This window comes from Culex quinquefasciatus, chromosome 1, assembly GCF_015732765.1.
Source record: "Culex quinquefasciatus strain JHB chromosome 1, VPISU_Cqui_1.0_pri_paternal, whole genome shotgun sequence".
Classification (NCBI taxonomy): Eukaryota; Metazoa; Arthropoda; class Insecta; order Diptera; family Culicidae; genus Culex; species Culex quinquefasciatus.
The window spans coordinates 26,224,382-26,244,730 of NC_051861.1; the positions used below are offsets into that span (position 1 = coordinate 26,224,382).

Consider the following 20,349-nt stretch of genomic DNA (forward strand, 5'->3'; position numbering starts at 1 on the left):
GCGGTTTTTCTTTGAGTGTATTTGTGAGGCGGCTTTCTAAGAAACGTCAAACATGTTTGATCTTGAACTTTTCGCAAAAGTCGTTGTGGGAGCTTTCGTGACGTGATGGAAAATGGCGTATCCTCCTCCTCCCAAGGTGAGTTGGATATTTTCTACATTTAATTCGAAACGGAGTGGACTTAGGACTTGGTGCAATAATCAACATTACAAATTTTATTCCCTCCTCCTTTCAGATGCAGCTTCCCCGGCCAAACTCAGCAGCAGCAGCAGTTCCGGCCAACAAGGGCGCAAGATAGCAACAGCCAATCAGAGGCGGCTTCAGCCATTTTCTGGATGCCAAGCGCTTAGAGGGGACCCCACTGATTGAGCTCTTGGAGAAGCAGAAAGCGTCCTGCATCGAAGCTGCCATCGCCGAGCGCAAGAACGCCGATAAGGTAGAGGAACGTCCGTGCCAGCTGCCATCGGCGAGACCAGTCACCGATTTCACTCTACAACGGACAAGATACTAGCGAGCCGGTGAACCAATACACGGCGCTTTTCGAGGACGATGCACCGAACCCTTTCCAAATATGTCGTCGGGATCAGCGACAAGGGAACGCTCCCGATCGTGAACACTCCGCCCATGCGTTTTTTGGAGAGGACACCTAAGATGCTTGCCAAGAAGCGTACCCGCCGCACACCAAGGTCGAGGTTCTGAAGACTTCCCGCTTTGATCTGACCAACCTACTGGAGCTGCTCGACGATGGCGATGGCCAGAGATCTAAAGTGTCAACCAATGCGCCAAGAATGACGTCGTTGTGAACCGCCTCGATAGGAACAAAAAAATCTGTGCAATATGTTAACTCTGCTAAACAAAAAATAAATAAAGCGGGCTCGGGATTGGGATGCGTTTTAATGAACGATTAGTTAAAGGGCAAATAAAAAAGTAAAATCATTAAAATGTTTAATCTATTTCTATGCTTGAATTCCAATTTCAAATGGATTCAACAAAAACAAAAAAGAAAACCAGCAAGAAAAAACAAGAAGAAGAAGCAACTGTCAAAGCCAACACGTCCATTCCGTTTCGATTCCGTTTGAATTCCGCTTGAACCGATTTGCGGCGAAAACTCAAACAGAACCGGTTGTTGCGTTTGAAACGGAATGCGTTTTAGAATCTAAAACGAACACTGTTTAGAATTCGAATCGAACTTTTTTCGCTCAAGCTGAATTCTAAACGGAATTCAAACGGAACGCGCTGAGTGGGCACATGTGCAGAGCGAGCGGGAAAGGGGTGTTAGTTTTTGTGGTCGGCAAAATTTAGAAGCTGGCGGAGTTGATGAATGTGGTCATTTTATGGGATGGGAGAGGTTAGAACATGATTTGTGGCTTGACACGCTTTGAAACTAGAGAACTTGGTGGCTGTCTTGAGTTTGTTAACAGAATTGACCTTTGAACCACAGACAAGCAGACGTAAATCTCTTCTGAAAACCATCAATCACTAATTTAACGGACAATTTGAATGATCGCGAACTCACCGCGGTAAATGAAAAGTTTTTCATGATTTATAAATGTAAAGCATAGCATTGAAGTGAACATCAATAACTTCATTATTCAAGTGTAATTTCTGAGCCAAAACCGCAAAATTCCCGATAATAAACCAAGAGCTGTTAAAAATAACTTTACGGGTTATTAAATGAAGCTTTTATAAGAGTTGAGTTTGGCTATTTAAGTCAAGCATCACCATGTTACTGGTACAATGTGGATTTGTAAAATTGTATAATTGTATTGTAATTTGTACTATCTTATTGTCTTAAAAAAAGTGAAACATCCACAATTCCCATCTTCCATGTCATCTTTTCAGAAACGGAATTAAGTTGATGATATTCTATCAAAAAAAAGTTTATGATATTTCGCCCAAACAAGAAGAGACTCGGATCCTTTCGAAATTCTCTCTCAGTGATTTTTTGTAGGCCATTTTTCAATACAATTCTACACCAAAAATTCAGAGTCGACGGAATCATTACCTCAAAATTCATTCAGGGTTCAGTGCCAAAATGGGTTCAAATGAGTTCATACATTGATTGAAACAATAAATCTCTTACAAGTGTCATACATCCACATCTGACCACTCCTCTGTCACTAAGCTGTGATGGCCGAGGCAGTTTAGACATTAGGTAAGTCTTTCTCGAACTGTGTTCTCTGTGTCCGTAAATGGTACCACTATTCTCTCGGACGAGCACTGCCCAGTTTTGGATGTAATTTTCAGTTTAATTTTATTTAAGAAACCCACAATGATTAGCAATATTTTGTATGCTTTAATAAATCTCATTTCAACACCACATTTTCAAGCTGTTTAATCTCAAGTCGCCTTCCAATGAAATATAAATCAATTTCTATGCTCGCTCACGTCTTCCTAGCGACTAAAGAAACGGCATGACTCATATCCTAGCACAGTGCTAATATCTGACTTCAACGCAAACGCACCCAGCATCATCACTGCGCCTAGAGGACAGGAAGTTTCAAATCGCCCTCGTGCCAGATGAATCCACTTAACGACGACGGCGACTACCGGCAGCGCATTTCAATTATCCGCGATTAGTGCCACTCTCACCATCGCAGTTGGCCCCGCCAGCGAGTGACAGTTTTCGCTAGCTGTCACAATTTGGCAGCACGAAACAATGCGGAATAGTTGACGGTATCGTTTTAAACATTCTGTTGTTGTTGTTATTGCTGTTGTTTTGACTAAAAAACTGCAATGTAAATAAATCACGTCACGCACACACTTGCGTGTAATCGAAGGAGGCTGTGAATGCAATCACACGCGCGTTGGTATTGGTGCACGGTCTAGCTGCTGGAGCATGAATGAAACACGTTCGTGCACAAAAAAACAAGAGCGAGAACGACGCGCGCGAGTGCACCACTACTTGCACGTGCTGCAGCACACGCACACTCTATCGCTCGGCCTGCTGCGCTCCGGACAGACTGGAAACACGGAGGTAAGTAAAACGGGTTCACACGCACACCGCCAAACGGGCACGGATTTATCGATTTTTGTTCTACCACCAGGCGATTTTTGACACTTTTTTGTGCAATGATCCAAAATTGGGCCAAACCGTAGTCGCCCACTTTCGGCGCTGAAAACTGCACTTTTATCACTCAAAATGGCGCCCCGGGTCGAGATGGACCCTTGGGCGACCTCCACGGACCCCAGCAGGCACCACAGTTAGGCGCGTCCCCTTTGCCCAGGGCCTTCTGCGTTAGATCAGGGGGCGATTCCACCAACAACACCACACACTCTACAGCCTGGAGGAAGCCATCATCTTTGCTGTTTCGTGCATCCATCCCCAGTGCACACTTGGATGCAAACACTCAAATACCTAGAATTCAATCACTCGCGACGTCCGGAACCATCGCGGAACGCACTTTTTAGACCCGGAACAAACTTTTTCCCTGGAAGCCCGACACAGATCTCGACGGACCGACCGACCGAGCGACGACGACGTTTGGATGCGCGACAGTGTCTCTCTTGTCTGAGCCTCTCCGTCCATGTACTGCCGTAGATAGATGGAAGGTGGGGCTGTTCGCGCTCAGACTCTGGCCAACTCGGGAGAGATCCAGAGCTGGTCGGGTTCGGGAGTTGCCGGGTGGATCCCGAGGGGTGAGTATGCTAAATTCATTTTATTTTTATTTATTTATTATATTTTGAAATTTCAGAAACTTCAAATCACTGTCATCCAGCTTTACAAACCGGGTTTTAAACACTGTTTAAGAACAAGAACCAGCACGAGCTCCTGGAACTATTTGTGTGAGTAATTAACTTTAATTCAGCACTGGTAGCATTATATCCACTATTTAAAGTTGATTAAGTGCTTTAGGACTGACAAAACCTTATCGTCTCTACAGTTTCTAACACAAAATAACCGCTGGTGTGTGCGGTTTCGCCACATTCAATGAACTCTCGCGCGGCACACACAATCTCTCACCACTCTCCTAATATTATTTTCTTTCAGGCGAATTAAGCCGTTTGTGCGTGTTTGTCTGGGTGCTGACACATTTGGCTGGAACGTTGTGTACTTTTTGTACGGAACCAAAACGCATGCCTTCGATGGTGTTGGTAGAATACGGCAAGATAGGAGAAGAGAGAGCGCTCGCAAAACTGCTACAGAGAGTACACAGTACAAAGGGAGGTTGTTTAGGTGGACCGTGTTATTGAGAGAATTCTTTAAGTATCCTGTAAATTCGTCTTTGATTATGTTCATAAATAAATATTTCTTAATAACATGTAATTTTTCTATTTCAGATCCTCCAAATTGCACAGTGGAAGCATTAATGATCCAAAACAACAACATAAACAGACAATTCTTTTAGTAAACAGACCAACTTGAGGATCCTGAGCAGCAAAGTGCTACTCTCAATATTGGCAATCGTCAGAGAGACTGAGAGAAACAGTTGTGAATGGGTCCAATAAGAAAGTATTCACTTGCATGCTGGCACCATTGGTGCCTAGTGAGTTAAACAAAGATGAATGGAGCGGTGAAATAAAAGGGGCTAGCTTCTACTGATGACGCACAGATGGCGGCGTTGATTGGGTCTGGAGTGTTGCATACTTCTGGGAGAACAGTAATGCTCTAGAATGATTTAATGTGGTTGCATAAATTTGAGAACAAAAATGTGAAGACCGTTTTAGGAAGCTTACCACAATAAGCTCATGAAATGATTCTATTACAATTTACTTTTAATGATGCACTTATTCCCTGGCAATAAGATCGATCATTACAAAGTTTTTGATGATAGGTTTATTATGCATAAATCTTTTTAAAAATCGCATACGCATGGAGATGGTGCGGGTTGCAGAGTGGATTTCGGCATGTTTTCATGCTGATTGTCCAGCCAGATTGCTTAGAAAATGGTTAAAGGGAATTAAAACCAATTCTATCCGAACAGGACAAGCAGCACCATGGCAGGTTCTGCCAAAATCCATACTGCATAGACACAAATCTCTGAGATAATGATATTTATTAACTATTTTAATGACATTTAGCATCATAAGTTCGTGCATACAAGGGTGGAAAATAGATTTGACATCTTATAAAAATGAAGTCAAACAAAAATTTTGGGTTTTGGACTTCCTCACTGAGGTAAGGTTATAATTCTGCTCTAAAAATGAACTTTTCATATAAGCTCGTAGACCCACCTTCGCATAAACCTATCATCTGCCCGTCTATGTGCATGTATGTGTGTCTGTGTGTTACCAATTGTCACTCAGTTTTCTCAGCACTTTCTGAACCGATTTAGGCCAAGCTGGTCGCATTTGACTAGGTTTAGGATCTAATAGATAGAGTTAAAAAAAAGTTTTGATAAGAAGTTTAAAAAAACTAACTTTAATCGAAAACGGAAAAAAACTGCAGGGAATTCAGAAAAAAGAAATTTAAAGAGATAAAAATAAGAAAATATTTGTACTGTTACATTAATTAAATCCATCGTGATACAAATTCTTCAGCCAGCTCTAAAAACTCTTCGCCAGTGCTCCAACGTGGGCAGCAAATCTGCCCACTTCAAAGAATTTCAAAAGCCGTTTCACACTTCCGGGTTGGGGTTTGGTGTGCAGCACTTGAGCATTTGAACTTCACTGTGGCCAGCAAACATAGGACGTATTTTCATTTTTTATTGCACTGTTGCATAGTTTTTTTCATTCGAAAAATCATAGCAAGAACGTCAAAAGAAAAGTCAAACATCAAAAGAATCTCGCTGGTGGTTCTAGTTCGACAATTATCTTGAGTTTACATGCTTTTCTCACTTGAACAACTTTTTCGGAACTTTTGTAGCGAGGTCATATGGTTAGCCAATGGTGCTTCTGAAGTTTACTTTGTCTGGTACAATTCTGAACAAATTTGATGCCTAATATATATGAAAGATTAAAGTTTATTAAACATGTTGTACCTTTTTTAAATCCCCTCCAAGCGTAAAGCTTGAGTAATCCTCTGCATCAAACTTCAAACAGGACTCCTCTTGTGTGAGAAAAACTGTGTAATGCCCCTTCAGGAATGCTTCCCGTGTCAATAGGAAAACGACAAAACTGCTGGGATTCGCACAAATTTAGCACAAAAATTAAATTGAAAAGCATTCCCCCGTCCCGCATTATCTTGCCGGTATTTTCCGAGAAAATGAAGAGGTGAAAATTCGATAATTTAATTCCGTAATTGAATCAAACGAAAATTAAACAAAGCACCCTTTAGAAATCCCTCCAATGATTCCGACGGGCCTCCCCGGATGGACTTTGGCTCGACCTCCCGGGGCAGAAATCCAGCTCCAGCAGCTCGTCTCACAAAACTACCAATCGAGACGGTCCGGAAGCGGCGGCAAAAAGATTAGGACGAGATAAATTCTTTTCCTTTCGACGGAAAATTAGTTTCCGCTCTTTTAATCCCTCTTGCTGTACTTTTTCTTTTCTTCTGAGTTCAGGATTCAGTCGACTTTTCCTCCTGCTGCTTCTGTTTCTGTCGCAGAATTCTTGGGAAGAAAAAGCGCTTTCTTGAAGGGTTCATAATCCTCTTCGGCGCAGTAGGGACGGTCAACAGTTTTTTTTCCTTTCACGACTTTCGAGTTCGAGTTCGGGTCAACCCTATTTCCAGTCTTCAGGAGGTCTCATTTAGCTATTTTCAATTCACCTGCTTATCTCTGCTCTGTGAGAAGTTCCGACGAGACTGAAATGTATAGCTGTTTATAGTTATGTTAAGCAAACGCTGGAGTTAGCCCCTTCTGGGGAAAGAGATGAGAAGCAACGTGGCTTTAAAGTGTCGTTTGAACTCAGTTGGGGGGAGATGTGTACCTCTGGTGTACCCCCGGAGATCGGTTGGCAACTTGTCTGCATCCAGGTGGAATGCTTTAAATGCGTTAAACATGGAACACATTACTAGAACGCTTTTTGGCAGCTTTAATGAGCTACAAATATACATTTTGCTTTTGTATTTTGAAAGTAATTACGTTTCTCGTCATTTTACAATTGCAAAATAGCCTACACAGAAAAAAATCAATTCCCGTAATCGTGAATTAAGTTCACGAATGTGAGATCCACGAAGGAATTTATTCATGAGTATGGTGCATTTGCACCATAAACGTGAATATATTCCTTCGTGGTTCTCATAATCGTGAACTGACTTCACGGTTTCGAGAATTGATTTTTTTCTGTGTACTTATCATTACTTTAATAACAGTGCAACTTTTCAGCACATGTATTGAAAAGCAATACTTTTCGACACTTTATTTGTTTTTTTTGATGATCTAATACAATCATAAGGAAAACAAATGTACCGCTGAAAAAAACTGTTCACTCGAAAAATTAACTTATTAGTTTGACCTCGTAGACCCACCTTCACGTATACATATCGACTCAGAATCATGTTCTGAGCAAATGTCTGTGTGGAAGTGTGTAGGTGGGTGGACAAAAAATTGTCACTCGATTATCTCCAGACTGGATGAATGGACTTTGACCGTATTAATCTCATTCGATTCGTCTTGGGGTCCCAAAGATCTTTATTTAAAATCAGCAAGTTTAGTTAAGTACTTCAAAAGTTATGCTAAAAAACGATTTTGGCGAATGTCCGGAAGATTGTAAAAAGGGTGGTTTTTGCAAGAAAACCTATACATTTTCAGAAAGGTATTATAAAGACCTTTCCAATGAGTACAAAACATTGAAGATCTGACAACCCTATCAAAAGTTATTAGCACTTAAGTGTTATTTATACACTTTTTGGAGGTCGGATATCAGATATTTCGATGAAAATGATGTCCGGGACCCTGATGCGACACGTCGTTAGTTAGATAATCGAAAAACCTTTCAAATGAGTCTAAAACATCGAAGATTTGACAACCCTATCAAAAGTTATTAGCACTTAAGAGAGAGTCCAAGAGCAAAGCATACCCATCTCGCATCACCAATCGGCCTGAAATTTTCAGGAATTGTTTGTACATATAAAACAAACATCTGGCCAAAATATGAGCACTATAGGTCAACGGGAAGTGGGGTAAATCGGGACACAAAGTTTGAAGGTTCAAAAACGTCAAAAATCTTTAAAAGACTATAACTTAGGCAAAATTAATTTAATTTAAAATTTCAAAATGCATCTGAAAGGGGTTGAAAAATGCAACAAAATGCAGTGTAGAGCATCTCAACTGGTAAAATCTAAAGGTAGTTATTGGCATTTTAGTGAAAAAATAGCATTTTTTTTTTTGAATTAAATATACTTTATTGAATCTTTCTTATAATAATTACATTTGGTTTACATAATAAGTGGTCAGCTGTGGCTCTTCAGCTTTAGTTTGCTTTTCGTGATTTAAACACTGTTCATATTCATAACTTTAAAAGTATATGATTTATCATTTTTGTAACACTAGGTACAATGAAGAAAAAAAAATAAGAAAACATAACCTAACCTAAAACTAACTTAATCTTACCATAAACTAAACCAATCCTTGAATCAAGGGGTATTCAGATATAGCACATTTTTCCCTGAATTTCAAACATTTTTCTTGAATCTTCTGATCCAACATTTTTACTTCTGCTAATTCATGAACCTCACTTGATCTAGTCCAGCCAGGAACATTCAAAACCATTTTGAGTACCTTGTTTTGGACACGCTGGAGCTTCAATTTATGAGTTCTAGCGCAACACTCCCAAACAGGTACTGCATACTCAATAACGGGGTAAATTATTTGTTTGTAAACTGCTAGCTTATTTTTCAAAGATAACTTTGATTTTCTGTTAATTAAAGGATACAAACACCTGATGAGAATGCTGCACTTGTTCAATATTTTATCTACATGCTGTCGAAACAATAGTTTCGAGTCAAGTATGAGACCTAAATATACAACTTCCTTTGACCAGGGTATCGAAACATCATTCATTTTAATCAAAACATCATCCTTTGGGACAAATCGGGCCGATTTGGAAAGTGGAAAAATGATGGTTTGAGTTTTGGCTGCATTTATGCGAATTTTCCAGTCGCCAAAGTATTCGGAAAGAACGTCAAGACCCTTCTGAAGACGGCCGACTAAATATCTGGTTATTTTACCCTTATAAATAACGGCAGTGTCATCAGCAAAAAGTGACAACACACCATTACCAGGAAGAGTAGGCAAATCAGATGTAAAAATATTGTACAGAAGTGGGCCAAGAATACTTCCTTGGGAACCCCAGCATCAATGTTGAATAATCCAGAAGCAATCCCATTCAGAAAAACCCTGAACGATCTCTCCGAAAGATAGTGCTGGATAATTTTGATAAGATACATTGGAAAACCGTATAAATACAGTTTATGTATCAAACCATCATGCCAAACATTGTCAAAAGCCTTCTCAACATCCAACAAAGCCATAGCAGTTGATTTAGACTCAAGCTTGTTCTGCTTGATGATTTTAGTTACTCTCGTAAGCTGATGAGCAGTATTATGCCCCTTTCGGAAGCCAAACTGCTCATTCAAAATTATATTATTATCGTTGGTAAAATCCAAAAGCCTTGAATAGATGACCTTCTCAAAGAGTTTGGACAGACTACTCAAAAGACTAATGGGACGATAACTTGTTGGCGATGTTGGATCTTTTGAGGCTTCAAAATTGGTATGACTTTGCCCAGCTTCCAATTGGTGGGGAAGTAACCAAGTTGCAAACATTTATTGAAAATATTGGCTAGATGTTGAAAGAACTGATCACTCTGTTTTTCAACACTAGATTAAAATGTTATCAAAGCCAGGAGCTTTCATACTTTTCATTTGTTTAACTGCAACTTTGACTTCCTCACCAGAAACATGGGAATCTGCAGGAAATTCAAAGGTAGAGTCATTGATTGTTGAAATACTATTGGCAACTGATGTTTCTTTACGGCTGGTCATGGAAGCGCCAAGATTATGTGAACTAACAAAATGAAGCCCAAGTGCATTTGCCTTTTCCTCGGATGTAATCAAAGGAGAATCCTCAACAATAAGAGGAGGAATAGGCTTTGGTTTGTTTTTAAGAACTTTTGAAAGTTTCCAAAATGGTTTTGAATAATTCCCAAGCTGGCTTACATGTTTTGAAAATTCTTGATTTCTGATATTGTCAAGTCGGTCTTGTATGATTTTGTTCAAATTGTTAACTGAAATCTTTTTGTCATAGTCCCCAGTCCGTTGATATTGTCTCCTATAAACATTCCTAAGTCTAATCAAGTGTTTAGTATCTACGTCAATATCAGTTACCTTAAAATTAACAGGAACCTCCCGAACGTTGGCAGCCTCTGCTTGGTTGATAGCCTGCTGGATCACCTCCAGCGAACGATCAATATCGGCAGAAGTTTCCGGGTGTTGATCATAGTCGATGTTGCTGTCGACCACTTGCTGAAACTGCTGCCAGTCAACGTTGTGGTAATCTTTCCGGGTTGGTTGCCGCTGCGGAGTAACGGAAGCTCCAACCTCCACAACCACCGGATAGTGATCAGAACTCAACTCTTCAAACACCTCAGGATGAGCCACGTTCTCAGCCATATTGGTAATGAAGAAATCGATGATTGAGTGATTCCCAGACCGAGCCACCCTCGTTGGACGATCCGGACTCACAACGTTGTAGTATCCGTTTTGCAGATCGTTGTGCAGAATCACTCCGTTCCGATTCCTCCTGCTGTTGCCCCAAACTTCATGCTTCGCGTTGAGGTCACCAGCGATGATGTACTTTGCGCTCCGCCGTGTCAGCTTCTGGATATCGCCCTTCAGTTTTGCTGCTGAACCATCTCTGGCATTCACCTGACGTGGGCAGTATGCAGCAATGAAGAGTACTGGGCCAACCGAAGTGGGAATTTCCACTCCAACGGCCTCGATGATGTCCAGCTTAAAGTGTGGCAGCCGGCGTGGCTTGAGATCACGATGAACAGCGACAAGCACACCTCCTCCTCCAGACGTGGTCCTGTCGAGCTGCGTCGCAATCTTGTAGTTTTGCAGATAAACTTTTTCACCGGGCTTCAGATGAGTTTCCGTGATGGCAGCTACGTCGATCTCCTTCTCGCGAAGAAAATCCACCAGCTCTAAGTTCTTCCTCCTAATGGAGCAAGCGTTCCAATTCAGCAGCTTGAGGGACCTACGATCCATACTGGATGACGAACGAGGTCAGCACTTCAATCTGCTGGGTCTTGGTTTTGCATCCACGCAGTGCAGCGGACATCTGTTTGAAAATATTGAGGAGTTCGGTTGAGGTGTAAAGATCATTACCATTTTCCTCAACTGCTGGTTCTTGGGTTGGTCTTGGCTCCTGGCTGAAGCCCGGTGGTGGCGGTCTCGGCTCCTGGCTGGAACCCGGCCGTGGATGATTCATCTCAGCTCTCTTCCTGGGATCCAACGGCAACGGTGCCAAGTTCGGGACCTGGCGTCGCGGTTGAAGAGGTGGAAAATTTTGCTCCACCAGGGCTGGAGGAGTTCTACGACGCTGAGGCTGATTCTTCGTCGATGCTTGCTGCCGAATTTTCACGAACTCAGCTCTCTTGGGGCACTTTCGGTCGGTTGACGAATGCTCACCGTTGCAGTTGAGGCACTTCACCAGCGAATCTTGGATGCACTGGGACGTGATGTGCGCATCAGTACCACATTTGGCGCAACGACGCTTCAGGTGGCAGTTCTTACCTCCGTGCCCGAAGCCCAGGCAGTTGAAGCATTGTGTGACGTCACGATGCACTGGTCGGTATCGCTCTCACGACACGATAATGTTGAAAACCGCTCGAATTGCCTTCAGCTCAGGAAGCGTCGTCGATCCCTTAGCCAAATGCAGCAGGTAGAGCTGGTCACGGTACTTGATGTCTTTGTTGCGTCGGCTCATTTTGTGCACGGCCAACACATCCAGTTTCAAAACTTTTAGCTCGGCAGCTAATTCCTCCACTGGCATGTCGTACAGACCTCTGACGACGATTTTGTACGGCTTATCCATGACGACATCATGGGTAAAGTACTCCGCCTCGTTTTCGGTCAAGTAATCCTTGACCAGTTGATAGTGCTGCCTGGATTGCACCAGCACCTTAAATCCGTCCTGACACAGACGAATGTTGCCTTGGACTTTCCCAGACTTGATGAGTTCAACCAGCCCCGCTCGAAAGTCGATCGTTGCTGCTGATTGCCGCACATAAAAAGGAGGCAGTTTCTCCTTTCGCTGTTTCACTTCATTCTCCTTTGCTTCCGCTACCTGGTCCTCGTCAGGCAGTCCAGCAAACTTGTTGTTCTTCAATAGCTGCTCCTCGTGCGACGAAGAGTTCTCCTCCTCCTCATCCATCGGTACAGTACCGTCGCTCTTTTTCGTCTTTTTGCTGTTCGATGTCACTTCCAAAAGCACCTTCCTTTTGGAAATTCCCGGTTTTTGGCCATCAGTTGAGGCCTCAACCTTCCTTTTGGAAATTCCCACTTTTTTGCCTGCTTGAGCCGCAGGTAGGGCAATATTGCCGGCGTTTTGCGCCGGGACGCGACGAGTCATGTTGATTCAGACAACCTTCACCAACGAATGCTCGGATAACAATCGTGAAAAAATAGCATAATTTTCAAACTCAAATAAAAAAGTGTTCCATTCAGATATCAACTCGGTTCGACCTGCAGCTTGTAGGAGACATCTGGGACTACCACCTGAAACTGAGACCGCTTTGGGTAAGGCAGTTTAACATATTAAATAGACACTTTTACTCTTAGTGAATTTTTTGATTGTAAATTTTTGCTCGGGGCCCCTTAGATTCCATTTTCTGGTGATAATTTAATCATATTCGTGTTCCTGAGACAATTTTACAATAGAAACATGCATAAAAATGTTAATTTTCATCCATTTTAATCCTTTAAAAAGTGAAAGTTAGAAAAACTTCGATTCACATTTATTGAAAATTAAGTTCGTTTCCAAGGATACTAGATGACACCAGAAAAAAGCAGCTTCTTAATTTTTTTAACATTCATATTTTAAAGGGTTTAAGTGGATGAAAATAAACATTTTTGTGCATGTTACTATTCTGAAATTGTCTCAGGAACAAGAATATGATGAAATTATTACCGGAAAATTTTATTTAAGTGGTCCCCCGAGCAAAACTTTACAACCAAAAGATTCACTTAAATTAAAAGTGTCTATTTAATATGTTAAACTGCCTTACCCAAATCGTTCTCAGTCTCAAATGTCCCCTACAAGCTGCAGGCCAAACCGAGTTGATATCTGGATCGAACACTTTTTTATTTGAGTTTGAAAATTAGGCTATTTTTTCACTAAAATGCCAATAACTCCCTTTAGATTTAACCAATCGGGATGTTTCTCCCTGCATTTTGTTGAATTTTTTAAGCCCTTTCAGACGCATTTTGAATTTTGACATTAAATTGAATTTTGCCAAAGTTATAGCCTTTCTAAGATTTTTGACGTTTTTGAACCTTCAAAATTTGTGTCCCGATTTGCCCCACTTCCCGTTGACCTAGAGTGCTCATATTTTGGCCAGATGCTTGTTTTATATGTACAAACAACCCCTGCAAATTTCAGGCAGATTGGTGAGGTCCAAACGACGTCCCGTACAAAGGGGTATGCCCTGTTCGTGGACTCGCTCTTAAGTGTTATTTATACACTTTTTGGAGGCCGGATTTCAGATATTGTGATAGAAATATTGCCTGAATCTTCCATGCGCACTATCGTTGGATAGGTTTTTTATCAGACCTTGCCGATGAGCCAGAAATATTTAAGGTCTGTGAACCCTATCAAAAGAAATGAGTAATAAAGTTGATTTGTTAAACATGTTGCTATTTTTACTGAATGTACTGACTTTATGAATATGAGGAAGGCACTAACCACCTGTGGATTGAGTAACGTTTTTTAGAATTGCAAAAAAACGTTGTATGCAACTCAAAAACTCACTTTTTGCCATAGCCCCGTCGAATAAATACACGACTCGTGCTGAAGAAAACATCTTTTTGTAACTTGTCCTACAATCTTCTATTTTAGACTAAAATTTTTAGTTGTTTAAGGGATGGTTATGATCCCTGTTCTCGAACACATGTCCCGACTTCCGATAATGATAATAATTTTTGTACATTTTTCCTGTCCAGATTTTTATGCGAAGATGGCGTTACGAATGGTGGACTCCCGAAATGTCAAAATTCGCAGGTATAGTGGGCCGGCAACAAATGTATGGGAAATTATGTAAGGTCACATCACCTTTTTTATCAAGAAAATATTCTAGATTTCGCCCTTTGTAATTTCAGATAGGTTAGGTCGTTTTGGTATGGTTTGCAATGCAATTTGCAATATGCAAAAAAATGCTTTATTTTAAACTCACATCTGTATTTTTAAATGTAAAACAAAACATACGGAAAGCCGGCGCATTTTCCTGGAATGCCGCAAATGAAATTTCCAATCAACTGTAAATACCTTTTAAGCGGTAATTTCATTGAAAATGATAAAGCCTGTTCCAGCTACCGGTTCGGTTTTTGAACAAACGTATGATTCAACTTCGTGTGGACGTTTGAAAAGTGCTACGCAGTCGCTCTCTCTCTCTCTCTCTCTCTCTCTCTCTCTCTCTCTCTCTCTCTCTCTCTCTCTCACCGTGTTCCGGCAGTAATAAATTCAAACTAGCATCCTCAACCACCTTGCGTGTGTGTTATCAGTTCAGCTCGGTAGCTCGCTACTGCAAACAGAGGCAAACTTTATCACAGACACAGTCGTAAAACTCCACGCACCACCCACTCAATGCAATTTTGGCATATTGTTTTCCGACGGCGAGGCCCCAACTGTGGAAGCTGCGTGCAGGGTTCTTGTGTTTGGACATCACCTGGTGGCGTTACTGCTCTGCTACCGGAACGTCCAGATTTGAAATTGCTGCAGCAACACCCCGGTGCTCTCCAAATTTAATATTCTGCAGGGAGTGCCAGCTCACTGCTGCCTCTGCCGGGACCATGTCGAGAAATCATAAAACTCGCATGTGCGGCAACACAACACCCCCTCTCGAGGTTCTGGTTCTATGCGAAAACGACAATATGCAGAATAAGTCATGTATTTGGAAAATAATAGCTTTGTAATGTTATTGCAATTAAGCATCAAAAATGTTTCAAGGAAAAAAAAAGCCTTCTTAACGAAACACCCGTGAATCTTCCGCTTACTAAGCGGACAGCTTAACCATTCGGCCAAACCTGCTAACATTTGCCGTAAGCCATTTTGTGTCATTGGTTCACCCACACAAGTCTTCATACAATTCAAAAGTGGTACGTCTGCTCGTTTTGTGTCTCGTCAAAGTTGTAATAGGGACGTGGCGTTACATCGTGCTGCCACCTGTTTTTTTTTAAGCGTAAGAGTGGAAAAGTGCTGAGTCATCGTCTAAAAGTAGACGGCGTCCTATCTCGCCCAGCAAAATGAAGCATGAGCATGAGCATGAGAGACCACCCATGGTTGTCCTTCTCCGTTGCTGAACAGGACCATAATATCCCATCAGCACAACCGGTCACACGCTTCAACGATCAAATGATGTTTCCCTTATCAACAGCATGCATGAATGCGCTGAAAAGATAAAACATCACGATCATCAAAACTAGAGCCGGTGCGAATAGGAAACAGTCGTTGGCCACTAACGGCGCCCGCCATGTCAGTTTGTAGATCTCGAGGGAATGGGACGGGAATGTTAGTTAGCACAGGCTGCTACCAAGGGTGGGTTCTATACGATATCCACACCCCGCGTGTGCCGGAAAACTACTTCTACTTGGGATTTTGTTAGTGGGTAAGGGTAATGGCCAGGATTCAACATAGAGGATGATGATGCGACCCAATAATCAATAAATTTTGTTTAATGGTGTGATGTATTATGCATTCTCAAGGCAAACAGTCGGAGTATGCGGATGAGACTATTCCCGGTTATTTGGTGTTGAGTTTAGCATAAATGATTTAATCTTAGACAGCCGGCTGTGGAAAGATAAAACCAACTAAAATGCGAAAACGCGAAACCGCCCGGATCGAAATACACGCACAATCGGGGGGACAACAAAAACGGAAACGGCAACGAAAATCCTGCGCGAGGACCGCGACGCACACCGTTCAAATTCTCCAACTCAACTGTCAAACATCCCGAAACCGCCCGGATCGAAACACACACACAATCGGGGGGACAACAAAGACGGAAACGGCAACGAAAATCCTGCGCGAGGACCGCGACGCACACCGTTCAAATTCTCCAACGCAACTGTCAAACATCCCGAAACCGCCCGGATCGAAACACACACACAATCGGGGGGACAACAAAGACGGAAACGGCAACGAAAATCCTGCACGAGGACCGCGACGCACACCGTTCAAATTCTACAACGCAACTGTCAAACATCCCGAAACCGCCCGGATCGAAATACACACACAATCGGGGGGACAACAAAGACGGAAACGGCAACGAAAATCCTGCGCGAGGACCGCGACGCACACCGTTCAAATTCTCCAACTCAACTGTCAAACATCCCGAAACCGCCCGGATCGAAATACACACACAATCGGGGGGACAACAAAGACGAAAACGGCAACGAAAATCCTGCGCGAGGACCGCGACGCACACCGTTCAAATTCTCCAACTCAACTGTCAAACATCCCGAAACCGCCCGGATCGAAATACACACACAATCGGGGGGACAACAAAGACGGAAACGGCAACGAAAATCCTGCGCGAGGACCGCGACGCACACCGTTCAAATTCTCCAACGCAACTGTCAAACATCCCGAAACCGCCCGGATCGAAACACACACACACAATCGGGGGGACAACAAAGACGGAAACGGCAACGAAAATCCTGCACGAGGACCGCGACGCACACCGTTCAAATTCTCCAACTCAACTGTCAAACATCCCGAAACCGCCCGGATCGAAATACACACACAATCGGGGGGACAACAAAGACGGAAACGGCAACGAAAATCCTGCGCGAGGACCGCGACGCACACCGTTCAAATTCTCCAACTCAACTGTCAAACATCCCGAAACCGCCCGGATCGAAATACACACACAATCGGGGGGACAACAAAGACGAAAACGGCAACGAAAATCCTGCGCGAGGACCGCGACGCACACCGTTCAAATTCTCCAACTCAACTGTCAAACATCCCGAAACCGCCCGGATCGAAATACACACACAATCGGGGGGACAACAAAGACGGAAACGGCAACGAAAATCCTGCGCGAGGACCGCGACGCACACCGTTCAAATTCTCCAACGCAACTGTCAAACATCCCGAAACCGCCCGGATCGAAACACACACACACAATCGGGGGGACAACAAAGACGGAAACGGCAACGAAAATCCTGCGCGAGGACCGCGACGCACACCGTTCAAATTCTCCAACTCAACTGTCAAACATCCCGAAACCGCCCGGATCGAAACACACACACAATCGGGGGGACAACAAAGACGGAAACGGCAACGAAAATCCTGCGCGAGGACCGCGACGCACACCGTTCAAATTCTCCAACGCAACTGTCAAACATCCCGAAACCGCCCGGATCGAAACACACACACAATCGGGGGGACAACAAAGACGGAAACGGCAACGAAAATCCTGCACGAGGACCGCGACGCACACCGTTCAAATTCTCCAACTCAACTGTCAAACATCCCGAAACCGCCCGGATCGAAATACACACACAATCGGGGGGACAACAAAGACGGAAACGGCAACGAAAATCCTGCGCGAGGACCGCGACGCACACCGTTCAAATTCTCCAACTCAACTCCCTATCTCGCCCAGCAAAATGAAGTCGATAAAGTAGTCGGTTTCGATGAGAAAAAGTGGAAAACGTGGTCTAAAAATAGCGACGCCATCCCCCTATTGCGAACTGTTGAGAAAAATAGATGCACGGATGTTTTTGCAGGTTATTCAATAGTTGGTAACAATAAATCAATAAATTCTCATAAATAAAATGCATTTTTTATATGTTTCAAGGGACAAAAACTAGCAACTTTTAAGCAGTACGGGTAAAAACTATGCCGCCGAAATTTGATTTTCTTTTGAAATTTGATTTTCTCTTTTATAAGAAATGAAAACCTACCAAAAAAAAACCTACCGATCATAAACAAACACCTTCGCAGAGACTACACCTCTTGCGAAATCTTTTTCCTCGGAACTAACCGAAGCTTCCTGATGGCCTCGCCTGAAGAGTGAAAGCCCCGGCAAGAGTAATAGTTTTTTGATGGTTTAGAACATTTTGGGAAACGACCCTTGCTGTTGTTATCATTGGCGGCAATGGGATGGTGAGGCTTTCCCAAAGGGCGTCAGTCACTGCATGCGGTGCCCCCCTTCAGAAACAACACAAGCCTCGGTCAGAACATATCGGCTTACGGTTAGGTTGGGAAAATATGAACGCGGCCAAGTCTTGCGGGGGCGCGTTTCTGAAGGGCCCCTAACGGTCGCGGAGGTGTGACGTGGTGGAAGAGGGCGCGTCGATTGTTTTATTCATTTCGCTAACCTTTTGGTGGTTGAGGATATGTGAGAAAAAATAGTTTTTTTTTCTTTTCATTCATCCAGCAGTCTTGTGAAATATGGGCTGAAAAAAAAATGGTGAAAGCAAAAAATATTTTTGTCGATTTATGACTTTATGCGAAAGCTTCTTTGGCCGGTTGTGGTGAGCTTATACCAGCCAGTAGTGGTTGGGTTGGGCTTGTGAAGTGGGCTGACTGGTCTTATTTTGGCGTGTTACTGTTCTTGTGAAACATAGTTTAAACCTCGTAACACAATTTCCATATAAATAAAAAGAAGGGCCAAAACTTGGGGGAAAAGTTGTACGAACTTAATGATTTTATCATAAAAATTGAAAATAAACGCCCAAATCTACCTGATAAGAATTATCAAATGGAAACTTAAAAAAATTGGAATAATTAAAAATCTTGTAACCTAAATTAAACAAGCATACAATAATTATAATACAAATTCATTTAAGTATATATCTCGGATTAGTTAGCAATATTTCGTAATGAGCCATAACAATCTCCGAAACTCATTTGATTTTTTATCTATAATAAATCAATTTTTTTCAGCATAGAGCAACTCACGAACGAGTAGATACCAGTTTTGAGAATTTTCAAATTGCTTATACATAATTAAAAAATTGTTGTAAAAATAAATCTACTTTCACAATTCTTAATATTTTTGAAATATACTATTGTTCAGTGAGCAGCAAGCTTGGCAGAATGGTTAGGCTGCCCGCTTTGTAAGCGAATAATCATGGGTTCGATTCCCATCTGCTCCAACCTTCCAACGGATGGAGACGTAAAACGTCAGTACCGGCCTTGGTTGTTGTTAGGCCGTTAAGTCATTTCAGGTGTGGGAATCGTCTCCCTGCTATAAAGACAAACAACACACCAAACCAAGCCTGCTCCGGTGGAAACGCTGGCAGCGGTTGGACTCGCAATCCAAAGGTCGTCAGTTCAAACCCTGGGGTGGCAGGTTCATAAGTTCGAGCAGAAACTTGCAATAGAGACCACAAAAGTCCTGTGGATCGGTAATGTGGCTGGTTTTGATTTTTTGATTTTCTTCAGTTGAATGTTGATCCATCATCTCATTAGGTGATCTGATCAATGTTTGTTCTACAACACCTCAGAGTACAAAAAAGTAAGGTTCACAGTAATTTGCCAGACGAAAAAAAAAAAACAAACAAACATTGAGCGAACAAAATTGAATCAAGGACACACGCGGGCACTCGCCGTCTCCGTACTTTTGTAGGTAGGTGTCTGTTTTTATTTCCAGGCTATGGTTCCAGTTTTATTCGCCAACGCACCGGCCGGCTGTCAGCCAGCCGCAGGCCAAGAGTCACACCGTGTCCATCCGTTAAATATTTATTTTACTGTGGTTGCGGACCACCACCAGCAGCATACGATGGTTCCGGAGAAATGACAGCCAAGTGTGCTGTAAAGGCATTTTTTTGTTGTTGTTGTTGAAAGGGGGTAGGAGATGTAGGCCTGAGATGAGAATCGGTTTATGGCAAAGGGGGGCACATCAAACCAACCGTAGTGTGTGGCAAGCCTTTGTTTATGGGATGACCCCTGCCGGCCCAGTTTGGCGTCCGGATTAATTAAGTTCAGGAGTTAAGTACGTTTGTGTGATTTGGCTAAAGTGTTTCAGAGTCACACGTTGAGAAAACGATTCCGAAGGGAGCAGCTTGTGTGGTTCCACGAACTTTTGACTTTCAAGTCTTTGTTTACCTTGAACTCCGTTTCCACGTGGAATATCAAACAGCACTTTTCAAAGCGCACACCCCCCTCTGCTCTGCCAAAATCAATCTCTCAAAGTACTCACACGTCGGAACAGGAAATTAGCAGCTCTCGCTGGGCTAAAACTTTTCACTTTGAATCCATCAACGGCCAACCCGTGCCGGTCCGTTGCGGACCAAG

General features: G+C 42.7%; 1 protein-coding gene and 1 long non-coding RNA gene across 7 annotated transcripts in view; one reads left to right on the forward strand and one right to left on the reverse strand.

Annotated features, from left to right (window-relative positions):
- Positions 1-20,349, reverse strand: part of LOC6047617 (tyrosine-protein phosphatase 99A) — a 192,903-nt gene that overhangs the window by 23,676 nt on the left and 148,878 nt on the right. For 2 of the 6 annotated variants that reach the window (XM_038249994.1, XM_038249992.1), the window contains exon 1: positions 3,357-3,496. The exons of 3 other annotated variants lie outside the window; for them this stretch is intronic. The gene's annotated coding sequence lies outside the window, so the exon portion shown is untranslated. Of the gene's footprint in view, positions 1-3,356; positions 3,497-20,349 lie in introns of those variants that run through there. One more of the 6 variants, XM_038249993.1, reaches the window with a different exon arrangement.
- Positions 2,880-5,904, forward strand: LOC119765656. The gene is made up of 5 exons (XR_005276883.1): positions 2,880-2,975; positions 3,046-3,637; positions 3,694-3,784; positions 3,990-4,212; positions 4,280-5,904. It is a non-coding gene; the product is annotated as an uncharacterized LOC119765656 (long non-coding RNA).